The sequence below is a fragment of the Dreissena polymorpha genome, chromosome 6, assembly GCF_020536995.1.
Source record: "Dreissena polymorpha isolate Duluth1 chromosome 6, UMN_Dpol_1.0, whole genome shotgun sequence".
NCBI lineage: Eukaryota > Metazoa > Mollusca > Bivalvia > Myida > Dreissenidae > Dreissena > Dreissena polymorpha.
In genome coordinates this window covers 99,132,179-99,145,404 of record NC_068360.1, presented here as the reverse complement: position 1 = coordinate 99,145,404, position 13,226 = coordinate 99,132,179, and the positions used below count along the sequence as shown (strand labels likewise).

The 13,226-nt window shown below is 34.2% G+C and overlaps 1 protein-coding gene across 1 annotated transcript in view; it reads right to left on the bottom strand.

The window, feature by feature from the left end:
• Positions 1-3,518: 3,518 nt before the first annotated feature.
• The window catches only part of LOC127835938 (nephrin-like), a 35,341-nt gene continuing 25,633 nt past the window's right edge, over positions 3,519-13,226 (bottom strand). Inside the window, exon 15 of the mRNA XM_052362359.1 lies at positions 3,519-3,652. The gene's annotated coding sequence lies outside the window, so the exon portion shown is untranslated. The remainder of the gene's footprint in view (positions 3,653-13,226) is intronic.

The following is a 13,226-nucleotide window of genomic DNA, read 5'->3' as shown; positions in this document are numbered from 1 at the left end:
TTAGCCTGTGCAATGCGCACAAGCTTATCAAGATCGACAACAGCGAACAACTACAGTGCCTTCAGCGCTTTGAATATAATAGGTCATCATCATTGCGTGTTATTTTGATAATCATACGATTGATTGATTTCTTAAACGCAAAACAGTGTTGAAACGAATCGTCGGGAATACTGTTAGTGTTTATAATAACTGTTTTTTTATCACATATATTTTTGTTTAAAATAGTTTATAGGTGGGCATTAATTTTTGGAAGTGGCAATCAAGTATTATATCGATAGAGTAAAAGTAATCAGACAATATCGTCACTTTATTTAAGAAGGCTTCCATGCATGAATTAGTATTGGTCTTTACAAATTATCATAATCTCATTCAAATCACGTATAATGTGTGTGATTATGTGTTGTATATTTTTCACTATGATATAAATATATAACACATAAGTTACATTTATGTTATATGATGACTATTTTATTACTCCAATTCAACACATATGTCATTAGCAAATTACATGTACATATATAATGGTTAATAGTTGTTTTATTCGCAAATGCAAATGCATATTATTTGGAAATTATTCTGACCAAGTATGTATTAAGCAAACCATGCAGTGTCTGCACAATACAAAGGAATGGTTTCTACATTTATGCTTCTGTGTGATATGTCAAATACGACCATGCATATATATTCATATTTTTTTTTGCTGTGTGTGATATACTTGTTTGAGATGCCTGTAAACTTAACATATTAATTAAATAGTATTAAAGCACATATCATAAAATAAACATTCTTATGCAAATACAATAAATTAAATATCATTATTTCACATGCAAATACAATACTATAGGCAAGTTATTATCATAATAAGAAAAGCGTTCACGATTAATTGAATGTTCACAAATGTATTTACATATTTACATATAGAAAAGCTGTTTAAAATATTAAGCAATAATGAACCAAAGAGACATAATCAGAAAAAATAAGTTTATCAACCCATGCTTGTCTTTTATTCAAGCGACCGATCCCTTTATGATAAAAAAAACACTAAACATTGAGTGAACCACTCACTTTGCTGTTTAAGTATTCTTGAGTTTCAACTCGGTAAAATATTGATGCGTGTTATCATTTTCATTGAGACCATTCAAACATCAGTGTGCGGTCAATATGCAGACACTGTTTTTGATATAGCATTCAAACATCAACATTCGTTGCATAATGCTTTCGTTTTAAGGTGATTGACAGACAAAATGACAAATGTAAACTTGTTTGTCGATTTATCAGATACTAGAAAATTTTTAACGATGGTTCAAACTAAAAGGACGAAGTGACTGAGCATATTGTTTTAAATATATTAAAAAGGTAGTTAGTTCTAACTCATTTTATAATTAAGAGTGTTTCGGAAATTTTAATATCTAACTCCACTTTGGTTTGAAAAGTAGCATAGGGACTTTAATAAAGTAAAAAAAATAAAGATGAGTGTTAAAGGTGGCATTAAAGGTTTTTAATGTGCGTCAGATTATTATTAAAAGTTTTTAGCTATAAACATGTATAGAGTAGTAAATATTTATTCTATATTTAAATATCAGTTTATATAAGGTCCGATAAGAAATGCGCATGTATAGAATACATATAATTAGCAAACACAGATAAATTATGTTTCAATTGAGGGCTTCTAATGTCAGTAGCACGAATTGTTTTTATTTAGTTTCAATTTCTGCTCGGTTTCCTCATAGTCGGGAAGGTTATTGTTTCTTTTGTGTCGTTAACCCATCATGTATTTTAATAAACGGCACACCCCTCGACAAACTCCTTCATGAATTCATGGCAGAAACGGTATTGTTCCTGAAATGTTTAGAAATTAAATATAAAACAAAATGTTAGTAAGTCAATTATACATTCAATACAACCAATGTTAGTATGAGCAAGTGTCTGTTTATGCCAAATTCTCTATTTCTCTACTAGTCTGAATCGTTTCCCGGCATGCCCATATGTTTTTGTTTCTGATTTTAAAGTGGTCGCAATGTCTTCCCGTTCATTCGTCCTCCAGCTGTTGTTTCTATGAATCTCTATGCCCGTCTTTTATCAGTTTATATCTGTGTGTGTATGTCAGTATGTATGTCACTGTATTCTTCGATCATTATAAGTGTAGATCATCTTATTTGTGGGTTAGTATGTGACGATTACAATATGTCGATGTTCTGGCTTGCTCGTCTTGATTTGTGTCGTTGCGATTGGTTGAATTGTCAGATAGACGGACTTCTAGATGGTATACCAGATTTCAATCTACCCGTGTTCTATCTGCCTGTATAATGCTTTTGTTAGTTAGTTTGTCTGCTATATAGCTGATGCAACCGCCCTCCTGTATGTTTGTATGTCTGTCGATAAGATTGTCTTTTTGGATTGACGTTTTTTTCTTTGACTTTGACTTTCTAGTCACAGAGAACCATGTAGGCATGCTTCCGACTTACACGTAGGCGTATTTAATTAAGAATGATGTGTGTGCGTGTGTCAAAGTGGCGTTCTTAGTGTGCAGCGATTCCGCTACTCGCTTCCGAAACCTCTTACTTTCCAGTAGACATACGTAGAGAACTAACCGAGCAGCTAACAGAGTTTATCTCTTATCCCACTCACGTGTGTAAATGCGTTTTTCAGTCTCTCCGTGGATGTGTGAGTTTTTGAGTCAGTGTGTCAAAAGTATACCAGTTTTTTTTCTGCGAGTGACCATGCATTTTTGTGTCAGAATGTTCTTATGCCGATATGTGTATAGTCTTTTCTCTAACTCACATATGCGTGCGAAGCAATGGGCACTATTTAGTGAGAAGGCTTTAATAATTTTAAATTGCTTTCACACTTTCAATAAACAACATTTTGTGTAAAAGATCATGTTACTATTTAAAATATGAGCATTATTAAGCTGTTAAAATTATCATTGCTTTCGTGTAAGGACAACCAAAATATATTCCCTATTTATCAGTGCAACTCAAATTTACCTCGTTACATATGACTTGCCGCCTCCTTCGCCTGATCAGTCGTACTGTTTCTTTCACAGCCACTTCCCCGTCATGTTTACTGCGCTCCATTAGGCACCAAAGCACTGCCACTAGACCACTGTGACGGTACCCGTCACTTTAAATAAGGAGGTGAGTGATTGAGAAATCGGATGTTGATTGTTGATAGTAAATGTAGTATTGTCAGCGTACGTTGTCACTTTCCCACTGTACATGTTAAATAGAAAATAATAACTAAAACAACTAAGACCACATTATTATTGAATTTATGACATACTGGCACTGCATCACCACTGGTTCATCTGCTGCAGCGCGTTCTTGAACTTCGTTTAGCAGACTTAGCAATTCCTTCGCCGGGCACAAACCCAACTGATGTGACCAGTTTGTGAATCTAAACACTAGAACATCGAAGCCGTCTCGCTTAAATGAGATAACATGACATATTTGAACATAAATAAATAATCTAAACACAAGCAATAACATATAGTTCTCAGGATTATTTACAAAATATGGGTGTGTACCTCCCCGATAAGTTTGAATCTCACAACATATTGTTTAAAGTGCTGCTTCTGTTCAAATGGTATGGATGAGGTGGTGAAAGGACCTATCACAATAGTGTCTTCATTCTCTGGTAAGTACGGTTCCATCTAAAACATATGTGTGAATGATGTATATTTACATACGTGACTTATTTCTAACATGAAATTCAAATTTATTAGAACCTAAACATCATTGGCATCCGTTCACATAGAGACAGTGTATGCCAGGCTTTAATTTGGAATACATTGTTTCCGTAAAACATAACCTTATCGCCTACGGTTACAACCGTCCGAACATAGTGGTCGTGCAGCAGACGCACGAAATCAACATCTGAGCTTATATATGCTGACTGCGTCAGTATCAATCTGTCTCGTTTTTGAAATGTCTACAATGCAATTGTAAAAGCTCTTAAAATGCAATATCATGTGATTGTAAGTAACACTAAAAATATAACGCTAATTACTTTTAAAAAAAACGCAAAGGCATTAGCTATTAATAATTTTAACACTAATTGTTTAGAACTTTATAGTGATTCAAAAAGGGGTACTACATACAATAAATCAATTATTTCCGACTCGTAGAGAAGCTTTGCATATATATTTGTTACAAGTACTTACCGAGAGATACACGGCATTTATGTAATCTGTATGCCCCGTTATGTTGACAGCCATCTTCAGTACTGGGCGATATTTGTCATCTGTTTGACAAAAACGTAAAATTGGTACATGTAATGAAAATGTATTGCCTAGTGCATGATCGATTGGAGACACTTGTATTGAATATGGAAACCATATCTAATAAACAAGTCGATGTGTAACACACTAATAAACAAGTCGATGTGTAACACATATTTTTAAAAAACTTGTGTACCTGGAATAACACATGCATCGAAGATTTTATAAATGTTATCAGGTTTTTTACCATCTAAAACTCCTAGGTAGACATCATCTACAGTTTCTTCTTTGCTTTCAGCAATGTGAGATCGGCAAATTTTCTGTTAAAGCAGAATTAACACACGGTACAATTGGTCTACACTTTGTTTTGAAAAACAAATATGTTTCAACATTATTACAAATGTAACATTCTGATAAAAATGTGATTATTTTGAGGAAAAACAAGCGATTATGTTTACCATGTATTCTTCGTTGAGATAGTTGGATGTGTATTTTTGTTCTAAAATTGTTTTGTTATTCAGCACTTCCCCAACAGGACACAATGCTTCGCACAATACTTCATGGAGGTATAAATACTGGTTCTATGTAAAATACAATAATAAAATAGCATAACAACCAAAACTATCGACGATATTCATCCCAGATTGTTTGATTTAGCCTTAACGGCATTAACTGTTATTTAATAATAATAAGAGATGTTTGTAAATCATGTTTCCCAACTGATTTGCTGCAAATTCGTCCTTTTGATATTGACCATCGATCGGTTGATGTTGAAAGAAACTCGCTGGATCCTTTTTCAAGATTTACCAGATACACAAATAAAAACAAAAAGCAAATGTTTTAAACTATAATTGTTAGCATGGAGACACGTGAGAGGTAATATGTATATTTAATTACCATCAATATTATATAAATCCTATACATGAACTGTTTTAAGCTGATCTAAACTGAAAAGAATGTCATGAATTGTAAATTGAGTCCGGGAACAGATTTTCGAAAATTCGCAAGTTTTCTAGACAATTACGTGAATTGAAAAGAGACTTAATCAGAGTTGTTGCTTACTTACCTCAATACCAGTCAAAGAGGATTTATAGCTTAGGTATCCTACATTCTAATTCTCTGTCCCAAATGGATTAATTAAATGATTGAAAGCAATTTCTTGATGCCAGTACCAGTATATATCCAATAACTATTTACCTCATACTCTTATGTGTTTTATCAGAATTGAATGGCTTCGAAAGGGTATTTAAAGCAATACTAGTTTACTATTTGATTAAAAGCTCGTGTGATCTTAAACTTTAGCAACATCTGACATCAAACTATAGAGGCTTCTTTATTTGTTCTTAAGTAATTATTTTTCTCATTTTCATAGCCGTGGGTCAAACAGTTTTTTAAATATCGCGCGTACACGAAAAATCTATGGATCGAACTAGAGAACAACCTACCTCAGGACATACCGACTCACAGAGGTAAATGTCCAAAGTGATATAACCATTAGTCTTTGAATGCAGTAGTGATAATAAACCCTTGATATTGTACGTTGAGGTGTACTACAACCACACATACGCGTGTCTCGATATGAAACAAAGATTTCGTTGTTTGGTGTTTATGTATCTATACAATATTTATGACCATGCTCCGAACCTTTGTCTGAACCATGTTCATCCTTTGTTCACGAAGTAGTAACACGGCGTCAAAAACGTTTATATGTTTCTCCGATATCCCTTGGTCGTAAAGATAGTCAAATGTGATAAATGTGCCAGTTCGACCCACACCAGCACTGAAGAAAATAATAAACCATTGGACATAAGTGTACCGGAAAATACTACAAAAGATCGACATACTTCGTACATACTTATATAAGTTTCACATACTAAAATTATAAAAAAATACAAAACCTGCAATGCACAATCAACGGACATTCCTCATGACTCTCCAAGCTTCGAACGATCCGCCGAAATTGCAAAAGTGAAAGGGCTGTGTCTGGAACGTCTTTGTCAGGCCACGCCGTTAAGTGAAGATGAGTAATTCTTTTTGAAGAACCCTTCTAAAAAAATTCATTATTGTTTAACTTTCATATACAATGCAATACGCAAATCAATTGATGGTATTTATTTTAGTTATAAATACAAAATCATGAAATAAATACCCGATTGCATTCCAATGTGCGAACAACAAAGTCGGCATAAATATCTTCAGAAAGTAGGTGTATTGTAGAGTCTCCATACTGGCGGTTATTGGCGGGTTCTTTTGGCCAGTACTGGATGCATTTTCTCTGTAAACATATGCATTTTTAAAACTCGTGGATTTGAAGTATTTTTGAACGGATTTACACAATTTACTCATATAAAAAAATCAATGTTAATCGACCAAGCCATGCATACATATTTTTTTTGCTATAACATATTATTGTACGTACCTTCGAATCCTCTACTAGATTTGTTAACATTATCACAACTCGGACATTATTCTCCCAAATCATTCTCCAGAAATCCGCGATCGTGTCGCCTAATGGACCAACAGATTCATGCGGTCATACATACAGGAATGAATACAATGATGCATGCATACATACATTCATTATTAAAGAATAGCATCATTATAAAAAAAGCCAAACAATCATAATTACAAAAATGCATAAATACAAAACAAAACATAATTAATAAATAAATACACTCAACAAACGATGACTATATTCATCATTAATTGCATGAATAAAGGAAAGTAACTAATTTGTTTACCTGGTGCAGCGATATAATTCTTTGTAGATGAATAACCCTGAAATAAAACGTTTTGAGTGTATTGTTTTTAACTATTATATTTACTTGAATAACACATACACTGCACAAATATGTAATATAAAATATACATTACATCTATGAAGCTTGCATTATATATATTGTTTCCGATTACAGAGAGAATAACCCGATTTTTGTCGTCTGAAAAAAAAAACTAGCATGCGTAAAATATGAATATTTTTTTACGACTACATGGTTTGCATAAATACCGATCAAACAAATAGACTATAGGAGTAAAACTTGCTTACATGTATCTGTTTTTCGATGCATTGACTGCTTTATTAGCTGCGTGTGTGCTCTCTTTTATTGCCTTACTTGCGATGCTCAATGCCTGGCAATAAAGATATGTAATGGCATATTTATGTGTGTTGAAAAAAAGGAAAACAATGTACTCTGAGTTATCATAAAAGTTTTTAAAATATATGTGTAGTCGGAATCGTAATGAATCTGGTAAAGAAGAACGATTTAAAAAATGCTTACGCTAAATTCAGTGAAAACATCTGTTTGACTGTTCTTATCTGAAGTGATCTCGTAAGTTCTCAATGCTGATGTTTTTGGTTTGGAAATTAGTATTTTTCTTGTAGATGTTGTCATTTATTGGATCATGCTCAATAGAATAGGATTTTCGCCGTTGTGTTGAAGATAAATCACCCGAAGTTGCCGCTATAGGTGAGCCAGAGATGTCTGATATAACTGTCTAATGTTTGTTTAAACGTTGGATCCCAGCTGTAAATTGTGAGTTATTTTGCTGAGTTTGTTTATCTTCGTTTACTGGTACACGCTTGTCCGAACAATGTATTTTGTAATCGCTTAGGCAGGATGCTAATTTATTTCCAACTTTGCATGATTGTGGAACATTAATATTAATACGAGACGATTCATTTTCTTCTTTGGTTGGTTTTGTTTCCGCACGAGGTGTTACCATACCTTGCAATTTGAGTATAATATCATGTTTTTAAATTAATTAACGATATTTATTCTGCTTTCTTGCCACAAAATTGAACTTATGGTAACAAGTACATACCAATTATTTTTCTAATTTGCAACGGGATGTAATATCTATAGCAACCGCGGGATGTTGTTGAAAACAATACTTACCGATGTTTTCGAATGCGCCATTAGATTGATTTATTGATCTTCAAAATAAAATAAAAATACATACTGCATTGCAATACCATCATGCAAAATCAAAAACAATGCATTCAATTCAATCACATACATCCACATGGAAGTAGTTAATAAATTAACGTTATAATAGGTTCATAATAACGATAAATTACTATACCTTTTCTTTTTTTTCAAATCAGATTTTGGCACGTCTTAAACCAGAAAAAGTGTATAGTTAAAAACAATAGTATTAAACATGATAAATTAACAAACACCTATTTATAATATTATATTATCATACATTTGTAAGAAGGTCATTGGAGTGTTATTAATTCATAATATATATATATATATATATATGTATGTGTGTGTGTGTGTGCTTGAGACTTGAGCAATATACCTCTTTTTCTGTGTCTCCATATAACTATAATGTTGACGATTAAGACCACTACTGCAGCACCACCTATCGAACCACCAATAGCAGAAGACGTCGTACCCTTATCAACTATAAGTTCACATACATATTGTTAAGAACTTTTGTAAATATACTTTGTAAAGACGATGTGTAAAATTCAAATTGTTGATAGTTAGAACAAGGTTAGATCCATATGAATGAAACAAGAAGTTTTCATTACCAGCATCATCTAGTGTAGTTATGTTTATTTCTTGTGTCCAATCCGACTTCCCTATTTTGTTTAGCGCATTAATTTGAATTTGGTATTTCGTTCCAGACGTAAACCCATCGATTGTCCATATAAAGTGAGTGATGTTAATGGGAATAACAATCCAGCTTCCAGCGCCTAATTCTTTAAACATGATAGTAAATGTTTAACTTCCCCCCCATCAAAACCAGGGATCCATTTGACAACCAGTTCCGTACATATATATATATATTTTATTATTATTATTTTTATTTTTATTGTATTTATATATTAAGAAAATCAAATATACAATTCAGGAGTTTAATGACTAATTTACATACACTGTGCTTTTAAAGTAAACACTGTTAAACCCAATATGTTAGAAACGTTCACCATGTATTTGGTATAATCGGCAAGTTGTACATGGACTATTTTCAGCTGTATTTGCATGCTATCAACAAAGACTGTGACCAGAGAGCTCACTGGGGGCTGACGAGGTCAAAGCGTAGTCCGTTTCGCTACGACGTCGGGTATATGTTTTACTACGAAAACATGGTGTAAATACACTACTTTCATAGGCGAGTTTCATATTTTCTGGTGTTTATGGATTAGAGAACGGAACATCCAGTAATGGTAGGTACTTATTTTCAATAACAAACTAATAACAAATGCGCGTAGTTGCAACCTTTAAGTTTATTTTGAGCTAAAATCGAATTATTTTGATTTGAAGCAATGCATAAGATGGTTATTCTGTTAAAATAGCCAATTACGGTAACTTAAATTAAATAAAACTACATTTTACTTTGATTCAGTGTACATTACACATTTTAAAATTCAAAACAGGTTACGAACATATATTTTAATTATTCAAATGCTTTGTTTCGAAGGAAATTACAAGTCGCTTTATGTAAAGGTTTCGCACAGAGTATGTATTGGTTGCGCAACGAAGTACAAATATAATGCATAGGTTGCTCAACGAAGTTTCTGTATCCATTTCAGGACATATCACATGCAGTTTGCAGTTACTGCAGACTGCCATTTCCCAGTGCAAAAGATGCCGTGCTTCACTGTGCGCATGAACATCCAAACGAAAAGGTTGAACCCGGTGAAAGCCTGCAGAGTCCCGGCAGAGCCCCGGTAAACCGTCACTACGCCGGCACTCACCGGGGTTATACCGGCATCAGACCCCGGCAGAGCTGCGGCAACGCCCCGGTTTAACCGGGGACAACCGGTTCATCCCGGAGGTATTAAACATTTTCATACTTTCCCGGTGGAGCCCCGGTCGTCCACGGTTCATCCCGGTGGAGCACCGGTTCATCCCGGTAGGGCCCCGGCTCATCCCGGTAGATGCCTGATCACGCACTGGGGCTCCGCCGGCATCATAGTGAGACTGGGCCTTAACCGCATTGTAACACGAGGTAAATTTACCGGCCGTCTCATGTACGCAGTTAACAATAACCTGTGACAGAAACCCACTGCCACACCTTTACAACAATATATTGATTATGCAATTGCGGATTTGTGCCATTGGGGCCCTACTTTCCACACCTTACGGCTGTTACAGGTGTGGATTTTACAGGTACAATCATGTATACGAACATGAAATTTACCTCAAAATTAGTTGACGATAACCGATTTTCAAGAAAATCGCTTTGATATATACAATGTAAAAATCAAAATCCGTATGAGATAAATAATGATCGAAGTTGGGACATGGGATTTACTTTGACATAAGCAGAGTTTCGAGATAAGCGAGTTGGGGATAACGAGAACCGAATGTTATTTAATAAAGAGTACCGTATGCTGAAAACCTATCGTCGGTCTCTATCAAAATAAACGTATAAGGGATTGTCACGAGGAGAAGATGAGTCATATTTATTGAGACCGACGACATTAGGTACTCGACTCTCAACTGTCATCTTATATATGGATTTTCGATTTTAATCGTTTCCTTTGGCCTAGTCGTGAATGTAATTATATCATAATAATGTGCATTACCATGTCGACTGTGCGCTTCGGATCATGTTGTGCCGTTGTTACTTACTCTGTCTCAAAGGAAATATCCAGCCACTCCATGACTCTATTAAATTTTGTTTTTTCTTTATTTTGCCTTTGAGAGATAACCAATACGTCTTCTGTGAGAAACGCATGCACGCTAAAGCGTTGTCGTAGCGAGGCATATACGTATACTGTCAGAGACATGATCATGCCTTATAATAATATTTAGCCTTTATTTATGATAACTGGGTCACCCTACACATTTCTAAACACACCAGTGGCTTAACAATACATAGATCAATATGGAAATTGTAAAATTGTGTCAATTATACACAGTTGTAAACCTTAATTGCATTTTTTAAAATGAAACTTGACTTCGGTTTGATAAATCAGCGGTATATTTCATGTTTAACCGCATAAACCAGACACATCTTGGATTATAATTCGATGTAACAGACCTATGAAATGACATTGTGCTTAAATTCAGAGTTTTGTTATTACAAAATCATAATCTTACATGTTTTAAACACAATGTTCGACTAATCCGTTCTCGATGTCATGTGTATTTAAACAATGTTTTCGTAGTAAAACATATACTCGACGTCGTAGCGAAACGGACTACGCTTTGACCTCGTCAGCCCCCAGTGGAGCTGGTCACATCTGATACAGCTCTCCAACTATCATCATCTTGCTTGTACCAAACGACGTTTTGTAAAGTCGGTTAAGGATAAGCAATAACTGTGAATGTGAACAGCACATCGTCGTTAGGCGCTCTGTACAATGTTTTAATTTGCTGAGAAAATGGCGATGCTCTTGGTGAACCTGTAAAAAATACTAGATGTTAATGTATATTCATTTTCACTTATAACACAAGTATTTAGTTTGATATGATATACTTACAGTAAACGAAAAGAGCGAGCAATTGTCTCCCTTCGTTATAACGAGTATTTGCCGAACATGTGTAGTATTCAGTATCATATTCACATTGTGCTTGTTGAATGAGATATTTAGCTTTGCGTCCTTTAATTTTAACTAAGATACTTTCATTTACCCGGGTAGTAATCATTAGACGAACCACAGGCTCGGGGTCACCATATGCATCACACACAATATATACTGTCTCACCCTGGTTAACAACGATGCTATTGAGTGACTGGTTTGCTTCGAATATCCGTACATATGCCCCGTCTGGAAGAAAATGTGTTTTAATTTATATTAAAAAAACAATAAATCCTCAGGCAAAGTCAAGATACACAAAAAGTGGACATTGCATAATTAACAACACTGGAGACAAATATTGCAGCAATCGTGAACTATTTAATTGATTTTTTTAGTGATTAATATCAAGTACGTGTTCAATTGAAACGTAAGAAAAAGTGTGACAAACACAAGCTTAACAATTTTGTAATTCACCTATGTCATCGTGTTATCTATTGTTAATATATGAATTCTAAACATTATTTGATATTTCTCATTATGTTCTTAAAACGACGGAATACTTATACAAATATACTGAATATGTTGCTTTTTGTATTATTTGATAATCCATACTATTTTACATAATGCCATAATACTTAGATTGATATTTTGATTGTTAAATGATTTTACCAACTGTTTTTACATGTTTACTAAATACATAATTTATCTTACATTCAACATTTATATAGACTCTCGACTGACTAAATCCGTATACCACTTCATTTGTTATTGGTTGCATACTGTTCGAAGCATTACATTGGTATTCCCCTTCATCTGTCAATCTATGCTTTTTATTATAAGAGTTTGTCCAGCACCCAGCACTTTGTCATTGTCCTTCCTTATCCATAAAAAGTTTGAGGCTGGTGGATTACCAACTTCAGTCAAATTGCACACCACTGTGAGAGAAGTGTTCAGCAGCAAGGTTTTGTTCTGTAGATGTTGGATATCAGGCGAGTCTGTACAATCAAATAGGCATATGTGTGCGCACACAGTTATATTACGCAATGTTATTTTGAAAAAAATTGCGAATGATCGTTATAAGATTATTCATATTATGTAGAGAATTTGCAAAACACAAATCAATAATGTTTAAATAACTGTTAAATACATATAATAACAGTTGATGACCAATCTATAAGCAGACATGTTCAATATTAATGGATATCTGTACTCACATAACACTTCCATTGAAACGGTTACAAGTGTAATCCCGACAACACTCCCGCCACACTATCTATCATGATGTTTTCTGCTTTACATGTTACGTTCTCTCCATGTCAGCTCTCACATTTCTTTTTATCAGAACATCACCTTCTTGGGCAACATAACCAGACCAAGAATATGTAGAAGCTGGATTACTGCTGGCCGAGCATAATATTGTTAACGACCATCCTTCAATAACTTTAAATTTATTCTCTATTGGGGTGACGTTATTGTACCTCAATGCTATGGTCTCAAGGCCATCTTAACATTATAAAGAATATG